Source organism: Falco rusticolus, chromosome 6, assembly GCF_015220075.1.
Source record: "Falco rusticolus isolate bFalRus1 chromosome 6, bFalRus1.pri, whole genome shotgun sequence".
In the NCBI taxonomy this organism is placed as follows: Eukaryota; Metazoa; Chordata; class Aves; order Falconiformes; family Falconidae; genus Falco; species Falco rusticolus.
Window position 1 is genome coordinate 21,930,797 of NC_051192.1, and position 26,728 is coordinate 21,957,524.

The window sequence follows — 26,728 nt, forward strand, 5'->3', positions numbered from 1 at the left end:
TGGCTTTTAACAGAGATCAGGGATCTCCAGTAAGATACCACAAGAGTGAAGCCAACTGTATATACAAAATTTTAGCTTGTCTGTTGTCTGTTGGTGACAGCATATATTCTATCGTTGTCAGGTAGAGTGGGTCTTAAGAGTTTTCAATCCAGAATGAGGCTGCAACATAAACTGAGAAGAGGATGCTGCGCCAGATATAAAATACATCAATGGATCAGTGTTTTACAAACCAAATGGAAGTACTACACTTTTTCTTCCCCAGTTAGTCTCTCTCAACAGTACTTTTACCCACATAGCAAAAACAAAAAACAAAAAACAAAAACCCAAAAATCAACCACCAACCAAAAAATCCAAAACAAAACCAGCCAACCAAAAAAAACCAGCTCCTGTATGCTCATGAATAAAAAAAAGCCATTGAATTACTGTAAATATGAATTGGTAGAGTCAAATACCTTCAAAAATCCAAGATAACAGGATTGCCAGTCCCTGTCAAGATTGTAAACTGATCAATGCTAGTATTTGAGTTTCATCCTCAGTAATCAATCTACAAGTTTTCCTGAATGCTAGCAAAATTATATAGCTTGGACCAAGCACAAGTAAACATCAGCTGTGTTTGGTGTAATTCTATTGTGAAGGGTTATTTTGCCCATTGCAACCCATATTGAGTAAAGCTGGTCACTAAGTAAAATGTAACTCTGAAAGAGGACACTAGGAGTGTCATTCCTAAAAGTAACCACAAAATATCCTAACTTGATTTTTTTTCTTTTTTCTTTTTTTTTTTAAATTTATTAGACAAAAGAAAATTCTATTAAGCTGCATTTTTTTTTCAATAATCTGTTACCTTATTAAATTAGATTATGTTGATATTAATTTCCAGGTGTCAGGATTCAGGATTTTTATACTTAATGAAATGTTCTAAACTCTACATTTACTTCATTGTCAAAGTATACATATATCAGTTACACATGTAATGCTTAGTATGTTTTGTATCTACAGTCTAAGTTATCTAGCTTGTATTCATTATTTCCACTGTTAACCTGAAAATCTAACAGTTCTACTCACCATATAGGCAGCTTATACAGTGTTTAAATCACTTCTTTATATTTTCTTAATAAACTACATACATTGAATGTCCATCACAACAATGAAAATCTTTTCCCTTAATCATTTTCATGATTCCATGTTGAAAGATTTCCAGTAATTTAAGTACTGTTAAGAACTCTTTTTTCAGTGTTCAAGGAAAATGGATACTGCATTACAGTAGTGTGAGTAGTGGAGTATGGCTAAATGTGAATTTCTGGAAATGAAGCAGTGTTGACAGTGTCAGCTAAAGAGGTAATACAAAGTCTGTATTTATTTGTTTTGGTTTGGTTTTTTATGTTTTGTTCATTTATGCTTTGCTTAGCCTTTCTGACCATAACATTGAAGCAGGGTGTCAGGTCTTATATTTAGCAAGTTAATCAGCATGGTCACCAAGTTTTTCCAAGCAAAGTAGTAAGTGAAGGATGAGTGCCCTGTACTTTTAAGAATGTCTTTATTTTCAGGATATAACCTTAAATTTGCCTTTATGAAAAGACAAGCTCCTTGACAGAACTCAGTTTATCAAGAGTTCCATGACTTCTGGTAAAAGTATTTTTGTCCCAGGTCATTGCCAAAATAGTTCAGGAATAAAAGGTGGATCTTAGTGTAAGTTTCTGAAAATAAAACTGCTTTTTGATAATTCTCCATTAATAATATAATATGCATTTTGATTTAGTATTATTTAAAATTCTTCAGAGTAGTGGGTTTACATATCAAGGTTTTCATAACAGGGGTCGGGGGAGGTACAGGCGTGGCTTCTGTGAGAAGCTGCTGCAAGCTTTCCTTGTGCCCGATGGAGCCAGTGCCAGCCGGCTCTAAGCTGGGCCTGCTGTTGGCCAAGGCTGAGACAACCAGTGACACTGGTAGTGCCTCTGAGATAACATAAAAAAGAACTTGGGGGAAAACCCTGTGCAACAAATTGCAGTTGAAGAGAGGAGTGAGAATATGTGAAAACAACTCTGCAGACACCAAGGTCAGTGCAGAAGGAGGGAGAAGGTGCTCCAAGCACTGGAGGAGAGACTCCCCTGCAGCCTGTGGTGAAGCCCACGGTGAGACAGGCTGTCCCCTTGCAGCCCATGGAGGTTAATGGTGGAGCAGATATCCACCTGCAGCCCGTGGAGGACCCCACATGAAGTAGGTGGATGCTCAGAGGCTGTGACCCTGTGGGAAGCCTGCACTAGAGCGGGGTCCTAGCAGGACTTGTGGACTTGTGGACAGAGGAGCCCATGCTGGAGCAAGTTTGCCGACAGGGCTTGTGGCCCCATGGATGACCCATGCTGTGAAACAGTCCGTTCCTGAAGGACTGCACTCGGTGAAAGGGACCCATTCCTGGAGCAGCATGTGAAGAATTGCCACCTGTGGGAAGGAATCACGTTGCAGAACTTGATGGAGGACTGTGTCCCATGGGAGGGACCCCATGCTAGAGCAGGGGAAGAGTGTGAGGAATCCTCCCCCTGAGGAGGAAAGAGCAGCAAAGGCAACATGTGATGAACTGACCACAATCCCCATTCCCTGTCCCCTTGCACCACTCATGGCAGGGAGGTGGAGAATTTGGGAGTGAAGATAAGCCTGGGAAGCAGTGAGGGGTGGGGGGAAGGTGTTCTTAAGTTTTGGGGTTATTTCTCATTATCCTACTCTGATTTGAATAGTGAAAAATTTAACTAATTTCCCCAAGTCTGTTTTGCCCATCATAATAATTGCAGAGTGATCTCCCTGTCCTTATCTCAATCTACGAGCTTTTTGTGCTATTTTCTTTTCCCTGTCCAGCTGAGGAGGGGAGTGATGGAAAAGCTTTGGTGAGCATCTGGTGTCCAGCCACAGTCAACCCACTACATTCAGCAAAGTGTTTGATTTGAAAATAGAACTTAGTAATGATAATGGTAAGATGGCTGATTGCAGTATATTGACATTAAGTCCCTGTTTCATGGCATTTGTTCATCACCAACAGGATCATAACAAATATTTCCCTCCTTTGGAATATAACTTTACTGCTCCTGGTAGTGATAAGAAGAACAGAAGTGCATTCGTTTTCCACTGAAATAATTGTCAGTAGTCATGGATAGACATAAGTCAGAAAACTGGACATAACCAGTGCACCTTACTCATGAAATAAATTGTCTGTTGAATTTGGGACTTAGGGAGTAACAGTCAATCTTATTGGCAAAGAATGTTCTTGTTTGTTTGTTTTTCATCTTTTCTTTATGGTACAGTGTGTTTTCCAGGAATTTCACTTAGAAATTGCTTTCAAATGTAGCAGTCTAGGATATTGGTGATGTTTCTGTTCTCTCAGCTTGACATTGCAACTTTGAACATATTTTTTTTAATACAGACCTTGTTGTTGAGAATCAGGAAGCACCTTATGTCTTTCTCTAATGCTATGTGGAGCAGATGCTCTGTGGAGTTTTCTAAACAAAGTAACTTTTAAATAGTTATAGAGATAGTACTGCTGGAAATAATGCCAATATGAGAACTTGAATGCACCGTTATATTTCACAAATAATGGCAAAGACCCAATATTTCTGACTTTCTTTCCTGGAAAATTAAATTAAAAATAAGATCCTAGTTATTGTTTGTTGCTTCTATCAAAAAGAAATACTCTGAAAAGATAACAAAACTATTTATTGAAGCAATTTAGTCAGAAGAACTTGAAAGCAGAAAGGGTTCAAAATTCATATCATTCACAGTTATCAAAATTTTCATGTTGTTTCCTAAGGGAGTACATAAGTACCTGTACTGAAGTAGCTTGTAGAAAAGATCTGTAAATCTCACAGGAAAAAAACCCAAAAACTAAATTGAGGCTACATAGAAATCCCACAGACAGTGGGAAAATTGCTGTTCATCAAAGAAAGTTTTCTTAGTGATTAATGAGTAACAAACATAAATCAAGTTAAACTTTACAAAGTAAAATTAAATAAACAAAACATCAAAAGTTCTTTGACAGAAAAGATAACAAAGGCAAAATTAATATTTTGCTGCAGTTCTCAGTGAGAATGGACCAAAAGCACAGCAGATAACGAGAATAAATTTCAAGGGAAAAAAAAATTACTGAGGAGAATTATAAGTGAAACCTAACATTTTAATGCATGACGTTTAGGATTTCTGATTATCTCCTTCTCAGAGCATTAAATCAACTTGTGTATGATGTCATCAACCCAGTGACAAAGGGTTTCAATTAAAAATATTAGTTCATGACAGATACTATTTCACTGGAAAAGTAGCAAATATTGTACTTAGGTGAAGAAATGGAGTAAAAGCTATTAACTTGACCTAGATATCATACAACATGATTTTTAAAGAAATCTAAAGATGTAGGGCCATGAGAAATAAATCTAAGTTTTTCCAAAGGTTGTTTCTGCCAGAGTAATCTGATAGCTTTTAGTCAAGAGAATTGTCATGTATCTAATATACACAGATTTTAGTAAAGCATTTTAGTGTAGCGCCACATGCAAAATTGTTAATGAAGCTGTAGAAGATGGATGTAGAACTGTAAATTGTATAACTGGCTAAAGAAGACATGGCAACAAAATTGTTCTGAAAAACAGCTGTAAGACTTGCTGGAATTTGTTTATGGAGTTCCTTAAGATTTTGTCTTTGATCATTTTAAATTGACTGATATTACTGGCTGGCTCAAAAAAAATGTAAGAGTTTGTTAATGAAATTTTCTAATTATAAGGTGATGTGAAATGCTATTAATGCAAAATATTAAAATAGCATATGGAAAGATTTGGATGACTTTGAAAGGTTGAGTAAGAGATTGACATTAAAAGGTGTATGTGCAAGTTCGTATAATTTGTAGCTCTTATGTACCTACCATACACATTACGCATACCATCACTTTTGTGTAGCTCTAGCCAGTCATGTATGGTATGGAGATGAATTATGGACAGAAGGCGATTAGAAAGAGGCCACTAAAGCTGTCTGTGAAAATGGGAGCCCACTGTATGAAAAGTGAAGAAAAACTTGGTGAATGAGGTGACACCTTTGGAAAGATATCAGTTTTGTATGCCCCACCAAATATTAGTTCTAAACCAAAACATGAAAAATCCCAAGTGAAAGCCTATTAAATCCATAGAATAAATTTCATAGCAAAATAATTTTTAAAAAAGGTATAAATATAAAAACATACTACTTTCTGGGAAGAAGTTAAATAGATTTAGTGTTATTGTAGGTTGACCTTCTGGGAGAAAAGGGCATAAACTTTAGTTACATTTAGGATAGCACTTTCTCTGTTTCTGGAGGTCATATATGAAAAATGAGTTGATGAATGATTTCAGCAGAACAGGAAGTCCCTTCCAGTCCTTTGTTTCTAAAATGTCATATAAATTAGAATACTTATGTACATCTAAGAATTGCATCAGAGCTATGACATGTATCAGTGATGTAATCTGATGAAAAACTGTAGAAAAGAAAAAAAAAGAACTGTTCTCAATTAATCAGTATTGATTTACATTTTCCATGTTATCTGTTTTGAATCCTTTAGTCTCTAGACCCTGTATGAAATGATTCAGTGTATCTCTAGGATCAAAGCTAGGTTATGGACATATAATTATATGGCTCATCCTGCTTGCCTTTTCAAAGTATTGACCCATTAGCTTTCTTCCAGTCCTCTGGAGCTTCCCTAGTGTTCCAGGACTTATTGAAAAATCAATGTCAATTGTCTGGAGAGATCTCCAGCCAGCTTTTTTAAAATTATTGAATGCAAGACTGATTTAAAAATATCTAGTTTTAGTAGTTGCTGCTTAACAACCTCCAGAGTTACTGGAGTGGGAGGTATTTCATCATCATCAACTGCTATGACTATACCATCTTGACTTTTTCTAAATACAAAGAGAGATCATGAGTATATTTCTGCTTCTCCTGCATTATTATTGGCATGGTTATACAGTTTTCTTTCATTAATCGATAAATATCAGTACTAGGATATTTTTGCAGTTGCTATTTTATTGTGGAGAGTTCCCAGTTTTTGATTTAGACTCATTGTTATTAAATTCAATTTTATCTGATTCTTAGTAGTTTAAGTACTTATTTGTGTATTCATTTTTATAAAATTTGTAACTTCTCTAAATTTAGACTATTTAGAAAAAAAACCCCAACAAACATACAAAGAAAAAAAACCCCACCAACACAATGCAACTTGTCTGAACTGCAATGCTGTTGTTTTAGAATATTGTGGAAAAGCATTTTCTTATATTTGATTTGGTTTTGTGTTCAGGGATTAATATCTTCACAACCCCAATCTTATGGAAATATTCCTTCCACTTTTGTGTCTATTTTAGTCAGGTATGTGTTGCTTCCCTGAGGTATTCCTTTATATACAGCATTTCTCAGTTTTCTTTCCTGTACCTACAGAAAGTTTCGTTTTCTTCCTCCCCAACAGATCTCCCATATTTGGCAAGTAGCCCCTTTTTAGAAGCTCATATAAGCCTCTTAATTTTTAGGATAATTTTAATGATGCCAATGCTTTCCTGAGTCACCTGCTACAGCAGAATTATTATTAATATTTAGAAGTACCTTACTCATGGATTCTTATGGGAATGTTCCTATACTTTTCACAGACACTCTAAAAGTTTAATTTGAACAATTCTTCATTATTAATGTGCATTTAGAAGTTGATTAGTCTCAACATAAACTAAACATTTAAAATAGGTTGGACAGCTCCTGCCTGTAAAGTGTGCTTTTCTTTCTATGGCCTCTGAAAGTGGCCTCAGATGGACACATATGTAGCTAATCACACAAAACTTACCTTATTTCCTCACCACTTTCCTCACTGATAGTGCAAGAATGGTTTTAAGTTCTGTTCTAATATAGCCTTTTTCCAGTCAAAATTCTGTCATCATAGTTTATTTTCAATTGTCATTGTGTCTTGTGGCTTGCTAAAAGTTTAGGTCTTGAATATCACAGATGCCCTGTCCAAAGAGCTCTGTCAATACTGTGTCTGAAGCAGTTTATATGAGTCACATAGTCCTCCTGATTTGTTGGCATAACAAAATTCTAATATGTTGAATTTTTGAATATTTTGAATATTTTGTTTTTAACTTCTGCAACATTTTCTGAGATAAGACTGTTACTGTGCTTAAACAAATCCCTTAAGGAAAGTACTTCACAGAATACTTATAAAGTCATCTCTGATGACATATGCAATGATACTCAGATTAATTCCTGAATTTCCAGTGACCGATACCTGGAAAAACATAGCTGAGACATGATCGTGGAACTGAGCCTAGTTTGTACTTGCATCTCTAGCACCTTATGAATGATATTTTATAGAATCTGCTTCCTCTAATCCCTTTCTAATCTATAGAGATTTCATTTTCCAGTTTTAGACCACTAGGATTCCGATCAGTCAATAGGCAGGCACCATAGTCTCACTTTCTCTTTCTTGTATTATTTCAAGCTCTACATATTCCTCCTTACTGTTTAAACTTGTCTAAATTGTTTAAATTGATATGTTAATTAGGTCTGCTCAAATTTATCACAGAATAAACTGAAAAGTTCACAACATTACCCCAGAGTTCAAGAATGTCAAGAGTAAGAAAATAACTCTGAATTATTATTGATTTAGATTTATAATTTTATTAGTTTGACCCATAGTTTCTTCTGTCATTGTTCATTAATTTCTTTTTTATTTTTTGTTCCCTACAGTTTGAGAAATTTGTTACAATTGTAAGATCATATTTATCATGGGTTCTGCCATTAGTTTATAGCTATTGCTATCTGGCTTAAATTATTTTGGCCATTTTTAATCCAGAGGGAAACAACTTCTCCTCTGGTTTTCAAAAGGTTTTGGCAATTATCTTGTACCCTTCTCTCTGTATATTACAATATAGTTAACATAAGCAGAATCTAGTTCTTACCAACTACATAACATTCTATTAGCATGTGAGATTTTGGAGCTTTTCCCAACAGTATCTGAAAGCTTAATGTAAACTTTACAAGTAATACCACAATCCAATACATTTATATTTTAACAACATTCCTACTTATTTTCAGAAAAAGGTGACAAAGCATGATTCACTAATGTAAATGATATAATTTGTTTAAGACTGTTTTATTATTCACTGGTTTTGATTTCCATAACAGAGATGGTCTTTATACAATTTTATGATTTTTTAGAACATTGTTGATTTTCAGATTAGAGTGAAATTAGATTACATTTCTTAATATTGCCATATTGTGGTTCAACCCCCTAAAAAAAAAAATCATATTTAAGTTACTAAAACTTACTGAATTACTAAAGCAAAATCATTAAGCAACACTAATAGCCCTTATGACTAGAAAGAAAAAGGCTCTCTCATAGTACTCTTGCTAACATTTATTTCTTAATTATAATCTCAATCTCTATTCTGACAAACTAAAAGCTGGTTACATGTTAAAAGAATTATGTTGGGAAAACTTCTAAACACACATTTCTCAGACATCCCACCTTTTTTCCAGAAGAAATTTAAAACTTTTATTTTAAAAACTTCTTCCTACAGTAAAGGTTTCTGTTGAACATTCTTGGAGACAACATTTAATGGACTTTTTTGTCTGCATGTGACCAAAATTCAAAACTTACTCATGGTGTTACTCCAAGAATAGTGATTTATCTTATTACAACAGCATTCTATAAAACATTTTAACTTTCCATAGTAAAACAAAACCATTATTGCTATGAATGTATTTCATTCTAAGTCAATGCCTTCTGTAAGTGGGCACTAACATAAATGAACTGAATGTCTGGACGTTATGGACACCTAAATTCTTCTAAATCTGAGGCACTTGCAACAATTCCTGGTAATGATTGTGTTAGGAACATTGCCAGAACAGCTTCTAGATCAAATACACTCTTCATTAGCAGTAGCTCTTGCCTCAGAGAGAGAGAAAAAGAAAATTATTATTTTTTTTCTGCTTAAATTGCTTGGAGACTTTTCTTCTTAAGCTTACATCAATATATGGTTTTACTTTTTCTCAAATAATCTTTCAGTATATAGAGCTGGGAAGGCAGAGGAATATGGATTCAACATATATTTAGGAGAGATTTAAATCACAAAAACATTCTGAGGTAAGAAAGTTTGAGATCCCTGGGAAAAAATAATTGGTTCAATCCCTTAAGAAGTAAGCTCTTTCCGATCTCACTGCTCATGATCGGTGGCCATCCTTAGGCCAGAACTTTTTCTTCTGGTCTTAATCTGTTCTTGATTTTTATTCTCTGAAAGAAATAACTCCTACTTTTTTTGCCTTTGCCCTTATGCCCAAACTAAGGAATTTTATAAATTACTCCAGTTACGTCAGTATGTTGACAATAAACTATTCTTATTAATGTAGTCATGGCTGAAATATATTCACCCTGTCTGATGGATCTTCAGAGAGATTGCGAGATATATTTTCACCTCTTCTTAGGGAGGCTGTGCCCAAATAGACTGGTTATGCTCTTAATCATAAAGGTCACACTGAGTTTTATATTAAAATGGGACATTCACAAACTATATTTCTTAATTTGTGATAAGCATTTAAAATAGGTGAAAATTATGCTGATGGTGAACAACTCCAATTTGATTGTTCATGAATCACACTTATAGAACTGGTATTAAACATTTAAAATGTTTCTTTATGTGTCATTTTCCATTTTGTTCTTAATATGGCAATTTTGTTTCCTTCCCTCCACCCCCACCCCACCCCCCTTTGACAAAAAGGCAGAAGTGCTGCTAATTTCAGACCCTTTCACTATTTTGTGATTTTAAAATATTGGTAACATTACTGTACATCATATCATCACCTGTAAGATACTCATTGTGATCACTCTTTCCAGTAGTTGCAAAATTTAAAAATTATTCCATGTTGTGGTCCCTACTTACATCCATCCCACTGTGCTTTGCTGAACATTCTTTTGATTCTTTTTAGCATGACTTTACCTGGAATGGTGATTTGTCTTTTTTATCTTCGTGGGAATGTGTCACATTAAAATTTACAGAATCTATCTCATCCTACCATTGCAGCTCAAGGAACAAGGAACTTTTTATTTTTTTTTACTTTTGTGACTGTGATTTCCAGATCTCATCTCAATACTGTTTAGTGTGTCTTGCACTGTATTAGCATATGACTTTCCAAATCTCTTATTTTCATCAGGCAGAAAAATTCACCTCTTTTTTTCTTCTTTCATACAAAGAAACTTTGCTTTAATTACAATAATGAAATATTTTTCTATCATGTTTGTTTCAGGTCTCAACAACTGCTCCCTTGCTGGTCATCACAGTATTTATAACTCTATCTATAGGACATTTCTCATACTTATTTCAAAAATGCCTTGTTTGGTCTTTCTGATGTCAAGCACAGAAGTTCCTGAGTTGTATACACAACTGATGCATGCATTAAGCTTTGAACAAACACAATGAGATTAACCCATTCACTGATATCAATCAGTAGGGCAGATCATAATCACAGAATATTCACAGACACAAAAATGAACAGGTAGGTCTCCTCTGTTCTCACCAACTCAGCTAGGTGGACCAGCAGTAGAATGAATGAACCTTGACACTCACTAGCTGAATTACCCCAGATATGAGATCTGTTTCTTTGAAAATCATTGTTGCCCATTCTTTTGATATTTTTTGTTGAAAATTATGATGCATTGTTTGCTATATTTACTAGTTTTATCTGAAATCCATTACTTGATTACTTGAATTAGCTAGAAAAAAGAGAACATGACAACAGTTTCAGCATTTTTCTTCTAGATTCAGTCCAAGCATTGGTGGTGGTGTTTGGTTGGTTGGTTTTTTTCCTTTCCAAATACATCAGAAATAAAATGCAGCATTTATAACCTATTTCATTCAAAACATCAAGGCTCAACTCACATACATTCCGTGAATATTTTTATCATTAGCCTCTGTTTATTTTTGCCTGCCTTTAATCTGCCCAGCCTCCAGACTCAAAAGAACTATAAACTATACCAAATCAAATTAAAACCCACCAAACAACTAAATAAATTTTATCAAATTTATCAAAAAAATAGCTTTTGTCGCAATAAAGTGTCCTTTTTTACTTAACATAGTTTACTTGAAAAAAAAATCAAAACAAAAGCTGATAATCATATCAGTGATTAATATTTTTTAGTGAAAATATGTATTAGACAAAGGTTTTAAAACAAATTATTTGAAATAGTCTACAGAGAAGTGGAAAGACTCAGTACCATTGCTAACTATATATGTTTAAGAATTTGTAAAATTTTGAAATGCAGCAAATGGAATTTTTTTAGTTGTCAAGATATCTCCTATAATAATTTAGAACAGAACTTCAGGAGTACTTCATAAAAATCTTCCCCTTTCTCTGTGTTTCTTGAAAAAAAAAAAAGTGTTTGAATAAAATAAAATTTTTTAATTATAGTTTTAGATGCAACTTTTTTGTGGTGGTCATTTGTTTTGTTTCCTAAAATTGCAATTAACTGGCACAATGATCATTAAAAAAACAAACAAGCAACAAAACCCAACCACAAAACACAAAGAAACAACACCAGAAATAAAGTCTTTTTTTTCAAGTAAGAATCTGTACACAGAAGTCTTTGAGATCATCTGGAAAAAACTTGCCTAATCAAATATATGTACTTATTGCTGTGAACTGCAACAGTGGACAGATAAAGAAAACTGTTTTGTGGAGGAAATAAACCTACTATAAAGGTAACAGCAACAAAATGGAGTGAAACAGGGGAGAAAGTCAGCTGGGAAATGAATGGTGTTCTCAAGCTTCAAGAACATGCTAGAAAAGATGGGAAACAAAATAAAAAACAGCTATTCAACTGTGGCAAACCAAGCTGAACGTTCCACTCAGTTCATTTGATAAAGGCCTGTTGCAGCCAAATAAACGGAAAGATCTATGTCTACACAACATAACGAGACTTGTCATCCTCCATTTATTACCTCTGTCACCTGATCTTTGAGAAGGGTCCAGATTAAGGCCCACTGAAATCTTTCCTTTTCTCCCAGGCTCATTACTCAGTCTCTCACTCTACACTCTGTATAAATCCTTAGTCTGGGGACCTGCACTCATTTTGCACTGTGTCAGAATAAACATTAGGCACGCAAATTTTCAACACGTTCAAACATGGGCAGGTGGGGGTGTTCTCTTCTCCCAGAAAACAAGAGGCAAGACAAGAGGTAACAGCCTGAATTTATGCCAGGGGATGTTTAGACTGGATGTTAGGGAAAATAAATAACTGAAAAAGTAGTGAAGCATCGGAACAGGCTGCCCAGAGGCGTGGTATAATTAGCATCCCTGGAGGTATTTAAAAAACACCCAGATGTGGTGCTTAGAGACACGGTTTAGTGATGGATTGGGCAGTCCTGGGTTAACATTTGGATTTGATGGTCTTAAAGGTCTTTTCCAACCTAAATGACTCTAGGATTCTGTCCCTTAAGTGCTGTCTTTCAAAGCAGAAACTGTTTAACCAACTCCATGGAATTACATTGGACATTAACTTATTTGACAGCATTTATAAGAGAAAGCCTTGACACTTAAAAAGTGAATATTTGTGGGCAGTCTACAATTAATTCCTAGGGTTTTCTTTTAAAGATGATTACTGCAAATTAAGTAATGTTTATTAATATTCATTTTCCATAACAACTGGAGAGTATTAGTTCTTGAAGTGGGATACAAGTAACTATGTAAAATACAAAACATTTATAAGATACTGTTAAGTATATTATCAGAGTGTTGAGAGAGAACTTCGTGGACATTTCTAAAGATATGACACCCCGAATTCCAAAGAAATGCAGTTATTCATGTATCATCCTTTTTTGTTAATTGAGAAATAAAAATAAATAATCTATTCTAACAGAATACATGTTATGAGTGGAATATTAAATTCTATTTAAATAAATAGGCACACTAGAAAGAATCATAACTGACCATATCTCCAGTCAATGATTTGCATTTTGCAAGATTTTGCCTATTATACCAAAGACTCTTTGATAATATAACTCCAGCTTTTTTATTAAATCTAATAATTAGTGAATCTTCTTTTAGTTACATGTACTGTGAATTGAATATTTCCACTTTTCAAGGTAGACAAAGTAATAAAGGAAACGATTCTAGATAAAAATAATTTTATAAAAGAAAAATTTGAAGATTAAGTATTTCCTTCAATTTTTATTTTTGGAACTTTTGAGTACTATTCTATAAACTATAAAACTGAAATTAAAAATATATTTATAAAAAGGAAAAAAATTACACCATGAACAATTGGTAAAAGCATGTTTCAAATTTATAAGAATGCAGGAAAAAATTCAAAGCAAACTTCTATTGAAAACCAACCGAATTTTCCTTGGGAAAAAATCCTTCTATCTACACAGCTACATTTTCGAACTGTGCCTAATAGTGCTTGGATACCTTTGTATGCCTTGAGTATGAGGTACAGAAAATTAATAGTGTGACATATCTGAACAAGTAAGACTTTGGATCAATGAAAATATTTGTGAGCATTTAAATGCTACCTTTTCTTTTTTTTTTTTTTATGCTAGTCCTAATCTATACTAAACATCCAGCAAGAATCTGAGCTCTGAAAACATTAATTTATACAGCTTTGATATATCAATTGATAGTAACTGTATGACTGAGTCTTCAGGTTGTATATTTTTAAGTAAGTTTCAGGAGGTTAGTAATCACTATGTGTATTTATGTACTGTGCATACAGTTACATGTTTTCAAATCATATGCGGGGCATCTATAAATTTATTGATACATTTATAAACATGTGAGACCATATCAATTAGGGTCATTGTGTCTGTAATGTGGCTGGTGGAGATAGTGGTAACTTTATTCAGAGCAGCCCATATGGTGCTGTGCTTTGCATTTGTAGCTAGAAAAGTTTTGATAATACATCAGTGTTTTAGCTGTTGCTGAACAGTGCTTGCACAAGGTCATTCTCAATCTCTCCAACCCCAAGCCATCAGGGATTTGGCAAGAGGTTGGGACGTGACATACCTGAGACAGCTGACCCAAACTGACCCAAGTTATACAAAGACATACCATATAACATCATGCACAGCAATAGAAGCTCAGGGAAAGGAGGAAGGGGAAATGTTTGCAGTTATGTTGTTTGTCTTCCCAAGCAATTGCTAGATGTACTGAAGCCTTGCTTTCCTGGAAATAGGTAAACACCTGCTCTGCTGACGGGAGGTAATGAATTAATTCTTTTTGCTTTACTTGTGCACACAGCCTTTGCTCAGGCAAAATTTTGAAATCAACTTCATACATAAAATAAATGTCAAAGTAAAGAAATTGTATTTTACTGTATTATCACCTTGTGATGAATGTAGTATTCTCATCTAAATACTCAAAACCCACAAGAAACTCCTAATATTTCCATATGAGAACACATAAGAAATAGATACAATGTTTAACATCTGGAGTAGGCATGATGGGATTTTATGAGGTTACACTTCCAAATCTATGATTTTGGTCAGTCAAGCAGTTGGTGTTTACTCAGGTAAAAGACATTTTCTTATCTGTCTAATGAGGATTACAATGTACTTCATGAAGGATACAGGTTGTGGAAGTTCAAAGTAATTAGTAATATTTTACCATTTCAATTCTCTGAATAGGGGTTCCCATTAAATTAATTTAGCCCTATAGCCTCAATTAACCAGTGCATTTAAACACATGCTTTAAGTCTCACTAATGAATTATATTGGCTGTTAAAGTATTCTCACTGACTAGAATGTGACTAAGTATACATTTAAGTGTTTGGTAAACCAATATCTCTAGTATGTGATAATTGCTGTTCCCTCCTGGAAAATGTACTAGAAATACACATTGAAGTTTCAGTTGCTTTTGAAAATTTGTTAAGACAGAATTTGAATGAATGTATTCTAAAGTAACCACCAGTGATATTTTTTAGTCTTGCTATTTTACACTCTCCTTCCAGAAACAATTTCATACTTCAACTGGTAAATTCATAATTTCCCTGAGAACTATACACATACTATCCAAACCTGAAAGAAAAAGTAGTTATAAAACAGCATATCTGTCTAGAAGACATCTTCCTGTGTCTTTAATGTGGGAATATTTTTTTTTTTATGTTTATTGTTAAAAGATATATTCCACTGTGTTTGAAAGTACATAACATACTGGAATTGCTATAAATGAATTCTGGTAATTAGGCTTTATTTGTTACCAACTACCCATTTAGGCACATTCATTGTAAACAATTCCCTTTAAACATGTCCTCTTGCCATTTCCCTTCCTCCTACCTGTTCCACAGCTCCAAGTATTTATGTTATATTTGTCTGCTGATCTTTTCACTTAATTTCCATTCTTCTTTTTAGTCTTCTATGGTTCAAGACAAATCTGCTCAACCTCATGTGCCCTGATCCCTTTTTTGATGTCTTACAACATTTTTCTCACTAATTTTGCTCCAGCTGCTTCAGGACCAGTTATGGACACATTTACATATAGCTGCACAAATCTGTCCACTGAGTAATTTATTCTACCATCAGCCAAGGAAAATGGCTGATGTTGAAGAGAAACTGACTGCCACGCAGAAGAAAAATGCGTCTCTGACTCAAGGATTCTGACAGAGATCATGAGAGAGAGGTATCATAAGGTGAGTAGGTGGGGAGAGAGATATTAATGCTTGAGAGACTTGTAATTCTCTATATTGATTGGTTGGTTGGTTGTCTTTGTTTGTTTGTTGTTTTTTTTTTTCCTGGCCAAACTCCATCTGACTTCTGACCTATCTTGTATCTGTCCTTAGCCTGTATTTAGTATCTGACTGAGGGGGCCAGAGACTTAGAGGTCCCCAAATTATTCCGGTACTTCCATGTGTCACATGGTTTTTTATCACACTTCTTATCTACATAAACTTTTTCTCCCTGATCTAATTTCATGTTACTTTAGGTTTTAGCCTTCTTTAAAAATAAACAGTCCCAAACACAAAACTTCAGTGATACATTCTGTATTAAGATTCCAAACCATCACACAGCTTAATACATATTACCATAACAAATATTGTATTTTAACACATTCCCTTTGTGCTCAGAGCACTTAATCAGTTTTGGCTTCTTGGAATGTGTGTATCTGTCTGAGTTATAAGTTCGATGTTACTACCCTCAAAATAGAATTTGCTCATCCTATGAGTAACATCAGAAATAATATCATGGGGTTTAAGTGGTTATTTATATGGGTAATTACCAACAAGATGCAAAAGAGCAGAACAACAGAATGTAAAGTTTTTATATAAGCTATAATTTAGAAGACTGATTGGGAAGCACAGAAAAAATTAGTGTAAGGTTAAGTATTTTATGATGTCTTAATGGAGGTATCCACATGATGATGTAGATATGTGTGTTTGATTTTTAAACAAGACTCATTTGTTTTGTGATGCTTACTTATGTAACAAATATCATCAAGATCCTTAACACAAGGAAACTAATTAATACAGACTGCTGGATGAGCTTAGTAAAGTCTTTTAGAATGTTCATTTAATTTTGGCCTTTTCAAATTACAGCACAGTTCCATAGACAACAGTGTACATGTCATGCAGTAGATATCTTTTTGTTTGTTTTGCTTCTCATTGCAAATTCGTTGAGACTTTTTTTTCTTTTTCTTTTTTTCTTAATGGGAGAGGAGAGGAGGGAAAGGCAATGCTAGGCAAGGCAAGGCAAGGAAAGAAAAAAGGAAAGGAAAGAAAAAAGGAAAGGAAAAAGTCAAGGCAAGGAGAGGAAAGGCAAGGAAGGCAAGGCAAGGCAAGGCAAGGAAAGGAAAGGCAAGGAAAAGCAAGGAAAGGGAAAAGGAAAAAGGAAAAAGAACTTTCTGAAGAGTTTATAGCTGGACTGGACTGTATAATAAAAGTGTTCCACAAATGATAATAATACTAAAAATACACATAATGGCTTGATAACTGTTTTAAACAAAGTATAGTGAAAAGATAACTTTTGACAGTGGGGGCAAAATTATATGGAAGGTCACTCCCAGACAGCAAGATGGCTGCACTACTTTTCCAATTACCGAAAGGTATAATTTAACACCTCTTTAATCAGTCTCTTCTGGATTAAAGTCTCACAAAAACAAATTTTATTTGCAAATAAGCCTTTGGAACATTTGAGGATATTTCTAGTCCATGAAACAGATTCAATGCTACATGATAGAATCTACAAATACCTAAGAAAAACTATTCAGTTAACTGTCTGGGAGCTAATGCACTTAAAGACAACAAAAGATCGCCTTCAGTGAGAGTCTGACTATACTTGCAGTTTCCAGAAACAAACTTGATGTGAAAGATAGTGATTAATATAATAAATAGTCTACAAAGTAGTATTTTGGAGTGCTCTGTTTGGGAAGGTTACCACACCAAGTACCAGGGACCAAACACTTCACTAACACCTCACAAAAAAGTAAGGGAGATCCTTCTGTTGAGTTGCAAGGTTCAGAGTGTATCCCCTTGCTTTCTAAACTCTTAGTAGCGCTTAAGTGTGGCTAGATCCAATCCTCATCTCAGACTTAGTCAATGGTTTATGTCTAAAGGACATAAGGAATATTCAATTTAAAGTTTATCATAAGATGTTAGCAGCACTTAAATAATTTACTAATTTATCATTTACAAAGTGAATTATATAGGATTTATTTAAATTATAGAAGTGGCTTAACTATGGATTAAAAAATGGTAATACTTATTATGAAGTTACTAAATGAATTCACACACACAGAGACACAAAATAATATAGATATATATGTACAAAGCCACACCTGCTAAAAGTTCCCCTCAAGTTCAGTGAAATACATCGGATACCTTTGCATTTCTCAGTGGGTGAAGGGTTGAGCCTTAAGCAGGAAAATCAGCCCAGGCCCTGTTGTCAGCTTTTGGCAGCGGTCCCCCTTGTATTGCAGACTTGGGAGTTTGTGAGTTCCGAGAGGTGTCCCACTCAGGGAGATGCTGTTCACAGCCTGCTGTGGTCCAGGAGAGCTCAGAGGGCCCCACTTAGGGCTGCTGTTTATAGGTTCAGAGATGATTGATTTTGGTCATCAGTAATTTTTCTGTCCTGGTTGCAATCTGAGTCATTAATTAGTGGAATTTTTTTCAAAATTCCATTGTGGTGGTATCATAGCAGTTGGAGTCATAATAAAGTGTTCTCAGGATTGTTAGGGCTGTCATGTTCCAGATAAGAAATCCTCCAAGACTATCAGGTGTTATTCTGATACAGCCAGTGCAGTTTCCCATCTCAGCAATCCAAGAGTTGCTAGTACAGTCAAGGAGCTCTTAACTGCAGACTTTTAACTGTCCAAATCATGTCACAGAGGCTAAGGCGTAATGGGGATTTCTGAGATCGTGAAGTGGCCCAGGGCAGGGGGTGAGATGCACCACCACAGTTGGGTACTCCAGAACAGATTTATGGATTTCATTATAAAATGCCTCTTTCCTTTGATCATGAATGTGGTCACTTCATTCAGCATAGACAAGGAATATTGTTGGGAAAAAAAATAAATTTATATAAATATACATAATTTTTGGGGGTAGTATGTAGCTTCTTTTCTGATACCTGTTTCATACAGATTGTAGTTCCAGGTGGCAGAAATGTATTGGCATTTAGTAACAGAAGTATAACAAAAGGAAACAAAGAAAAAAAAAACTCTACTCATCCAAAAATATCTGGCTGGGACCTCAAGAAACATTTGAGATGAGATTTTGATGCTTTTGGGACATAAAACCTTCCTCAATCCTCCAGCCCAAGCCAAACAGAAATACATTTCAAAAAGCATAGCCAACTGATCAGAAATTAATTTATTAACTTGTTTTCACTACTTATTAAGGTCATCACTAAGCATAACTGTTCACCTTTTTAAGGAACATTTTTGTGAATTTAGTTTTTGCAGTACTGATTAGTTAAATCTGGGGCAGATTAAAGTCTAATGAGAAGGAAGTATATTGTACAGAGACTTTTTATATGCTGGTTAGGAACTGCCAGAGTCATTTATATACTTTTTTATTAAAATGTGTTGTAAAGCCATCTGGTGAGTGCCCTTCATAGTTTTATAGGGCCACAAAGACCTCCTAGCTTTTACCCTGAGTTATCTCATTTACAAAGCTGTTGGGTAATTCTTACGTAAAGGTAAAACTCTGCCCCCCACCTCCGCTCACCCCCCCCCCCCCCCGCTATCTCCCTCTTGCCTTTTACTAGATGTTGAGATTGGAAGATTATTTTTATCAGGTATATATGGTGGGGTTTTTTTCCACAATGTTATAAGAAGACATAAGTTGTAATTTTGTTTCTGTATGACCCTTTTGCAGTTGTAGTTAAAAGCTGTGTTTCATTTTGAAAGTGTCTGGAAAAAACATGAACATAATAAAGAGGAACAATGGCAGAATTTAGAGATACATGCTTGAACAGTTTGAAAAATGGTAAAAATTAATCTAGCTGCTGTGTTTTAAATAGATTGAATAGAAGCAATGAAGATGTTAGGAAAACAGAGGAATATAATATAATAAGGGTAAAAATGTTAAAGATTTTGCTAAGAGGTTTTGGTGTCTATAGGAATAAAATCGACTTCACATTTCTGAACAGATAATAAACTTAAATGAGCTACAAGGATAGAATATGTATTTCCTTTATGTGCTAAGTTTCCAGTTTATTGTTGTTCATTGAATTGCAAAATCTCCACAGAACTGTAGGATGGTTCAGTTTGGAAGGGACCCCAGGACATCTTTAGTCAAATTCTTAAAGCACTGCTTAAACTGAATTCAAATCTGATAGCTCAGGCTTTTGTCTATCTGGGTGTTGAAAACTGCCCAGGAGGAAGACTCTACAACCCTGTTGGGTATCTTGTTTCAGTACTTAATTATCCCGTCAGTGAAACTTTTTCTTTTTTTTTTTACTTTTTTTTCTTCTGCTTATATCCAGTTGGAAACTCCCATTTCAATTTATGATGTGTCAATGATGTTCCTTGTGTTTCATGCTGTACAACTTCAGTAAAACGTCTGGCTGTGCCTTCTTGTGGCACCTTCCTCCTAGGTACTGGAATTTAGATATTAAGTCTCTCCCACAGAGTTTTCTCATCTCTACACTAATAATCCTAGTTCCCTCAGTCTCTCCTCGCACACATTGTGTGCTCCATCCTTTCTCCATCTTTGTAGCCCTGACCATCTTTGTGGTCTTTCACTGAATTTGCTCAAGTTTATCAGCATCTTTTTGGTATTGAGCAGCCCAGAGCTGGTCACAATGTTCCAGAAATCATCTAATGAGTGTAGAACTGAAGGAAGTAATAACTTCCCTTAATCTGTTGCCTATGCTCCAGTCAGTCTTTAGACCATGTTGATGCAGAGCAGTGAGTCTGCTGTTCGTGTAGTACTTTGCATATGTTAACTTACAAGGTTCCTCTTGGACATTTCTGCACCGAGTCTAGGATCCTCTGAAAGGCCCTCTACTCTCCAGCATGTCAAATGCACCCTTATCCTGGCCCAGTCTGACACCATCTGCAAAAATTGATGAGAGCATGTTGTCTCCTCCAGATCACTGATAAACAGGATAGGTTACAGGATGGACCCTTGCTACCCTGTATACAATAGAGCAACTGAACTTGTAACCAAATTTCATGTGGAACATGAAAAATTAAGCACTATTCTTTGAGCCTGATAAATCAGCAAGTTTCATTCCATTTGGTTGTCCATCTACTCCTTTCCCATCTAGTGTCATCTTGACTGTAATGTCAAAATTCAGGTACAAGGATGTTACTGGCAACTGCAATAAACGTTCTGCTGTAGACATCTGCTGCTGTACCCTCGGTAAATCCAAGCTGGCTGCTCCCAATAATTACTTTGATTTTACAGGCCCAGGTTAGCAAAAGGACTTGCACCATGTGTTTCCAAGGGACTGAAGTGAAGCAGACTGGATTGCAGTCCTCTGAATTCTTTCTTGCCCTTTTTTAAAGTAGCTTCAACATTTGCCACACATCTTTTAGTGCTGCTTATTACAGGCATGAATAAACTGCCAGGAGTTGCTATTCATATAATAAGTAAAGTTAACTTGGCATAGCAAGTTAATATTCCCAATTTCTTATTAGGCCGACCTATAGAGCTGGAAATAACAGAAAAGCCCCAGGTTTGTTTATTTTTATATTTATTTTATTTTATTTATTTTTATATTTATTTATTATATGAGCCCATCAGAAGATTTTACTTCTTCCTGTAAAAGTGACCCAGAAAGAGTCCCAAAATTTTTTATCATAAAAAAACATCCTGTGTACCAGACATACCGCATTTTTATAAATTCAATGGTTTGCTTCAAAGATTACATATGTGAAATAAAGGTACGCAACTGAATTTAAGTTCATTCTAAAATATCTGTTCTTGTTTTATATTTTTGAAAATAATTTCAACTTGAAATGTTATTCCTACTAGATATGCAGAAAGTTGGCAGCACTGGAATACAAACTTGGTCTCATGAATAACAAGAAACTACAGAGAAGTTGGACTATATCCTCAAAACAATTTAAATTTTTTACATTTGTGAGTGATAAAGTTATTCCCATTATACAGCTATTCCAATTATACTACTATATATACCAGAAGGCTGCGCTGCCATTCAGCAAGACCTGGCCAGGCTAGAGAGTTGGATGGAAAGGAACCTAATGATGTTCAACAAAGGCAAGTGTAAAGTCCTATACCTGGGGAGGAACAACCCCTTGCAGCAGTACAGGCTGGGGGTTGACCTGCTGGAAAACAGTCCTGCGGAGAAGAACCAGGGAGTCCTGGTGAGAAGCAAGTTGCCCTTGCTTGCCAAGAAGGCCAGTGGTATCTCGGGGTATATTAGGAGAAGCGTGACCAGCAGCAGTTCAAGAGACACAGGAAACTACTGGAGAGGGTTCAGCGGAGGGCTACAAAGATGATGAGGTGACTAGAGCATCTCTTATGAGGAAAGGCTGAGAGAGCTGGGGATGTTTAGCCTGGAGAAGAGAAGACTGAGAGGGGATCTTATCAATGTCTACAAATATCTTAGGGGCTGGTGTCAAGAGGACAGGGCCAGGCTCTTTTCAGTGATGCCCAGTGACAGGACAAGGGGCAATGGGCACAAACTGCAACACAGGAAATTCCATCTGAATAGGAGGAAGAACTTTACTTTGAGGGTGACACAGCAGTGGAACAGGCTGCCCAGAGAGGTTGTGGAGCCTACTTTTCTGGAGATATCTAACCTTCTAATACCTAACCTGGAGATAACTAATCTTCTCCCAACCCACCTGGATGTGATTCTGTGCAACCTGTTCTAGGAGAACCTGCTTTAGCAGGGGGTTCAACTAGATGACCTCCAGAGGCCCCTTCCAAGCCTGACTGTTCTGTGATTCTGTGATCCTCTCTGAAACTGTGAATCTTATCCTCAACTATATCTGCCATTAGTAGAAGGCAACAATGAGTTTATTCTGGGAACATCAGCAAATAAAATAATTGGAATTTGCTTTACTATACTCACTTACTTATGTAAACAAGTAAAGCCTACTCATTTAACAAATAGTTTCACATATCTCAGACATCTCAGAGATCAACAAATTAGTTCTGCTCAAGGACAAGTATGTGAATTCTATCCACCTTAGTTTCATGTGATGTAATGGCAATTTAAATGACTCATAGCATTGTAAATTAACCAACCCACTGTGTGTACAACTCTAACCAACCCTGTGATGCAAAGTTATTGTATCAGCCTGTCCTGGTTTCAGCTGGGATTAAACCAAGACTCAGGCATAGGTGTCCATGGAACTGGCAGCAAATGCAGATTTGTAAGGTGACAGGTCTGCTCCCAGGGAGCAGAGGCTGATACTGACCCTGTCAACCCATCCTTTCTGCCTATCCATGACTCTCTGGGTGCTGCCTCAGGGCTGGTGAGTGTGCATGCTCCTAGCCTGACAGCTGCTTTTTTTCTGCTCAGGCCAAGAAATGACTGTTTTATATTTTGAGGTTGTATGTATACTGCTTGCAGAGTTTCTGTACACTCAGTTAAAGATTTCTGAAGAAGCAGATGCAGAAGAGGATCAGTAACAGCACCTGGCTGCTATTAAGTAATCCTTGAGCACCTAAATTTATCTAATTGGTCAAATGAATTGATACTAAAAGGAGGACTTCATTCCAAAGAACAAGGAGAAAAGATCCACATATCATTATGATAACTGATAGAAAAACAAGTTAAGGACACAGACTCACTTAACATTTATCTAATGATGTTTCAGTACTGAATATAATATGGAACTGTTCTTATTGCCTTATTTTTCTCTTTAGGTTTGCAATCAAGTACTTTCTGTCTTAAAAAAATTGTGATAACGTTCTTGGCCTACAATATCATGTATTAATTGAAGGAGCAGAAAATTTGAGGTTTATGCTTTATATGTGGATATATTCTGGCCATGCAATTATGCCGCAAGGGCTATTCAAATATGAGGCCTGTATGTGGCATCTCTAACCCTCAAAAATCGGTTTTACTTCAAAACTGTAACTACCTTTGAAAATGTTACATGTGTAAGAGTTATATCTCAAATAATACCTCAGGAAAACTCCTTCTGAACTGGTTTGTATTAAAAAAATACCCTCAAAAAAGTGTGTTTCCCATCAGTACTTTAAAATTCAGTTAAAACCAGATCTGTGGTCTGCGGTTATTCTCAAGCACTTCAGGTCCTCTGAACAACTGACCAGCTATCTCGGAAGAAAATTGGCAGATCCTCACTTTTTCTACATCTGAGCAGCCCAAGGCTGTGAATTCTGTTGTGACTTCCAGGAGCCTAATCTTTGGATTTCACACTGGTAGATTTACCATTAGAGAATTTACCAGTTTTCCAGAAGCCTATGAGAGAGGACAGAATCTATAATCAGTTTCTTAAATTCAGGCCTAGTTTCCCTCTCTCTGTAATATTCTCTTCTATTGCACAGTGCCTGATTCTAGCAGGCATATTCCTTCTTAACAAGGGACTAAGAAGCATAGAGGTAATTCAGAGGTTCTTTGTACAGTGATCAACTTTAGGTAAGCTAGTTCTATTATGCAATCAGAAGTAAAATTGACATTTGTCATATTACAGAAGACGTAGGATAGTATAGACAGCTTGCTCCAAGAACTGAAAACATTTTGCTTTGACTTCAAAAAGCAGTCAAACTGTTTTCGATGGTACTCATTTCCTATGTATTGTCACTTCAATAATACATGAAAATATTCACACTTTGAAATACTGAAATAAATGCAGCTACAAGCATTCTTACATGTCTGAAAAAGATTATAGTTTGCTGCCTGCATATACAATAGTTACAGGTTTTAGAATCTATATTAAAATGTTTACTGTCCATTTGGGTATATTTAACATATTTTCTGATTGTGTATGCATAGACAAAACAAAAATAGCTTTCTGTCATAACTGCCCTGAAAATATATTCAAGGCTTAAATACTGCTCCTTTCTGGAAGCTAATTTGCCAGCAGTATCCAAGGAAACTTTCATTCTGCCACAATTTTTTTCATATGAAGCCACTGTGATTACACTTGATTGCAACTCCCAAATGTTTTTAGAGATACTTTTTAATGTATAATTTTTGCCCTTTTAGGCTGTCAGGTAATGATTTTTTTCCATCTCTCTAGAGTTCTTCTGGGACATATTTCTACAGTAATACCATTCCACCTTTTCCCCAGACTTTGTAAATGATGAGTACACAAGCATGACACCAGGTTCGAAGTCAGACATCACAGTATTTGATTCATCTCGTGTTCAGTTCCTTAGTCTGGAATATGTTGAGGTTTCCTTCCCTTTCAGAAATCTGGTATGTGCTGTCATATTCACTTGCAATTAATACATGTCTGTTACAGTCCAATGGCTTTAACAATTGCAAACCTTCAAATATTTCTTCACCTTCTCCTAACCAGGTGTTACCATGGTATCCAGTCTGGCAGGAAAAAATTGCATAGTCTGCTCTTGACAACTGTGTTGATGAGCATTCCTGCTTTGTCTTATAGTTCTAATAAATACACTCCTATTGCTAAAAACTGTCTAAGAAATTTGATCATTCCATTAGCATTAAAAGGCTGCACAGAACTTTGTCATAATCCTTTAAGCAATTTTACAGCTCTATGCCCCTTGTTCATATTTTAAAACAGTAAGCAGGCATTCATGGACAGGATGTATTTTTACTATACGCTAATCTATCTCATATTCCAGTTAATTTTTGAAGGGTAATAATAAATGAAAATGAAAATTCATGTAAACAGCATGATATCACCTCAGGGTTGAAATTCTAAATGGACATGAATGAAAGTTACCTTGCTCCTACACTGAACTAATACTAGCTCTTCAGCAAGTGAACTGCTACAAGAAAGAAAATGTCCAGCCAGAGTTTGCTGTTCAGTGACCAGTACTAAAAACACATATGTAAGTCCAAATGTTACACTGATTAGAAAATAGGCAGTAATATAAATTAGGTATGTTATAAAAAAATGAAGGGTCTTTTTATTTGAATAATAATGATTTAGATAAAGATGAAGCTAGCCAGAATTTTTTCTGAATGGAAGATGAGGGGATATAGACTTCCTGGGGCTTTTTTTTGAATTACATTTCAGTTCATTACACCCATATTCTTTTGGCAGCTCACATGCAAGGGAAAAACTTTTAAATATTTATCACATCATACAGTTTCTCAATAAGCTTCTTACTAGCCTCCCAAACAACCCTTGAAACTCTTTTCAGTGGCAGATGCCCATAATTAGACTGAGACAATGCTATAAATTAGTTAGCTGCCTTTCCAGAAGACCATTAGATATGTTATCTGTCAAAGAAAAGCAAAAGTTAATAGAAAAACTTTACTAGGGTATTGAAAATTAAGTCATGGAAAACTAAGATTAAGCCTACTACTCTAATGTATTTTAGAAATGTTCTTAGCAGATAATATTCAATATTATTTAAAGTATTATAGCAAAAAGGTAACATTTACTCTACTGCCAACTAAAATTTTGCTAGTAAAGGAATTTATTTTTTTCCATGAGTGGGAAAGCTAGTATCCAATTTTACTAATAGTGGAAACAAAAGTGCGCATCTCTATACACTATGGTTTAAGTCATCTAGAGAAGAGAGGACACTGGCTGAGACTATAAGATGACTTCTTTTTGCTAACAGAAGAAAAAAGAAAGAAACAGAAGGGATGGAAATGTAAAACAGAATATTATATTAATTTTCAGTGCAGCCCTAATCTACATGATCCCACCCATGGTTATCAGACCAATTTGATACATGTGCAAGCGGCTTTAATTTCGGGTCTACATTTAGGTTGTCTAGCTGTTGGATCACAAATGTACTACTTGGCAAATGCAGACATGTTGGTTAAGGACATGGAATATTTGCATCTGAAAATAAACCCGTCACCTGCAGATCCTGTTGTGAGTAAAAAAAAAAAAAGATTTGAAAATTACATATAAAAAGACAAAGATATTTATTTTTATATATTCAGAAGAGTAGCACGTTTGAAAGATGGCTCTAATATGAGATTCTCTTCCAAACTAATGTCTTACATTACTTCAGTTAAACAAGTCAAGGCTACTTGGTGACAACTTAAAACTGCAACATTGGCTGCATGCTTTTAAACATAAAATTATCTTCTGACACAAACACCACAACCTTATTTATGTCAATGTATTCATTTTCATAATTATTCAGACATATAACAGAATTTTTACT